The sequence below is a fragment of the Suncus etruscus genome, chromosome 2 (assembly GCF_024139225.1).
Source record: "Suncus etruscus isolate mSunEtr1 chromosome 2, mSunEtr1.pri.cur, whole genome shotgun sequence".
NCBI classification, from domain to species: domain Eukaryota; kingdom Metazoa; phylum Chordata; class Mammalia; order Eulipotyphla; family Soricidae; genus Suncus; species Suncus etruscus.
In genome coordinates this window covers 170222372-170224651 of record NC_064849.1, presented here as the reverse complement: position 1 = coordinate 170224651, position 2280 = coordinate 170222372, and the positions used below count along the sequence as shown (strand labels likewise).

Sequence of the window (2280 nt, the reverse complement as noted above, 5' to 3'; positions counted from 1 at the left end):
TGACTTTTTGGAAAATATTTTGCTAAATCATTTGCCTCAAGTAACCTTACAGCATTTTGAAAGACTCAAACTTATGAAGCTTTGTTATATAGTTGTGCATATCTGTGAAATTAAATTGTGTGCATAGAAATAAATCTCAGTTCTTGGGGCTGGAGCGGTGGCGCAGCAGTAAGACGTTTGCCTTGCACGCATCTGACCTAGGATAGACCATGGTTTGATTCTCCGGTGTCCTGTATGATCTCCCCAAGCCAGAAGCAATTTCTGAGCACATTGCCAGGAGTAACCCCTGAACATCAGCGGGTGTGGCCCAAAATTAAAAAAAAAAAGAAATCTCAGCACTTCAAAGCGGGCAAAAAAAGTGTCTTAATTAATATTTAAAAGATTAATTATTACACTTTTTTTTAATTATGCAGTCGAGTTTCCCACATTTGGGGAAATGGCAGGGGTCAGCACATCCAGAGTGCAATAGATAAGCCTCGCCCTGGGGAAATCACCTTCGTGATCATAGTATCTCCCCTGCCAGGTAAGTATTATAATTATTACACTTTTAGTACCCTGGCAGGGGTCCTCAAACTTTTTAAACAGGGGGCCAGTTCACTGTCCCTCAGACCATTGGAGGGTCTGACTATAGTAAATCCAAAACTTATGAACGAATTCTTATGCACACTGCATATATCTTATTTTGCAATGAGGAAACAAAACATATAAATACAATATGTGGCCCGCGGGCCATAGTTTGAGGACCACTGTATCCTGGGTTCTGGTTTTAACTTTGACTTCAACACTTACTCTCCTTATTACTCCTCTTATAATATATTGTTTGCTGTAATGATATGCATGTTAAAATATACAACTTATTTAGAATAGTAGTTGTCACTAATTTGTGTTCAAAATTATTATCTATTCTTATAATGCAAGTATAGTCAGCTGAACACATGGCTAGTCTTAATTTTTTTATAATAGAAATGTTTTTTTTTGCTCCTCTTAAATATATTCCATTATATCCTTTAAAACTATTTTCATTTACAAGCTCAAATTTGTAGTATTGTCTTTTATCTCTTTAAGCAGAACCACAACCTTAAATTTGAATCTTAAATTCACAATATTTTAGAGTTGTACGGGTATATTTCTAATTTTTGTTTGATCTTATAATGTGATTTTTGTCTCCTACTATGCATAACTATTTTTTGCATAAAAATTTTGATAGTTCTAGTTCTATTATGTCCAAAAATTAGAATATACATTTTATCAAGATTTTAATCACCTATGTTCTAAATGCTTTAAGACATTGAAGAAAGAAATCTAAGATGGCCAAAGTAAATGGAAAGACAATCACTGTTTGAAATCCAATCAAAATTTCAAGTTCTTTTTGCATAAAGGATAGCATTCTCTAGTTAATATGGCAGTGTACAAAAAGACTAGTGGTATAATTCTATGTCACCTGGGATTAAAAAATAACTAGTGTTTGTATGTTTATCTACAAACCAGTGTTTTATGTTATTTCTGGGTCAATTTCTGAGAATAATGCTCACATATATTAGTGATATAACTCGTGTATCAAATAAAGTGGTCATCTTTTAATTCAAGAGCCCAAAATGAATAAAAAAAGGAGATACAGGGGAAATTCTTTCTCTCCATTTTACTGAGTTAGAAAGTCCATCTGTTCCTGCACTCAAAAACTAGAGATTCTGGCTAGGATCTTTTGCCTCACACTGAGAAATATGGCATATGTTCTGTTGACTTTCAGTGTTTGGACTAGGACTACAAAATACCACTGACTTTACTTGTTCTTCATTTTGAAGAAAGAAGGTTGGGAAGTTTTCAATCTCCAGAAAAGTGAACCAATCTAAGTGATGAATTAATAAATGTTTATATCTAAGTATAATTTTCTTATAAAAGTTACTTCTGTATCTTTAGAGAACTTTGACAAAAAAGATTCCCAAAGTATAATTTAGGCTTAAAACAAGTTTCCCAAGTAGAAATATATATTCCAATATCAAAATTTACTATAAATCAACTATAGTGAGAATAGTATGTGATTATTATAGGGATAGACTTACAGACCAGTATGGCATTTATATACATTTATATAAAAATAGTAAGTATATAGTAGTCAAGCATATCAAAATAAGATCAATGATACAGGTAATTAGAGAAATCATACATCATGAAATACTATATGATGGACCAATAAAATGTAAGAAAATAATATGATGTAAAGATAAAAAGAAATAACAAATATTTCAAATATGGGTAAAATTAAAATCTTAATATTTTCTT

The 2280-nt window shown here is 31.8% G+C and overlaps 1 non-coding gene across 1 annotated transcript; it reads right to left on the bottom strand.

Moving 5' to 3' along the window:
• Positions 1 to 366: 366 nt before the first annotated feature.
• LOC126002852 (U1 spliceosomal RNA) lies at positions 367 to 531 on the bottom strand. The gene has a single exon (XR_007493468.1). It is a non-coding gene; the product is annotated as a U1 spliceosomal RNA (small nuclear RNA).
• Positions 532 to 2280: the final 1749 nt, after the last annotated feature.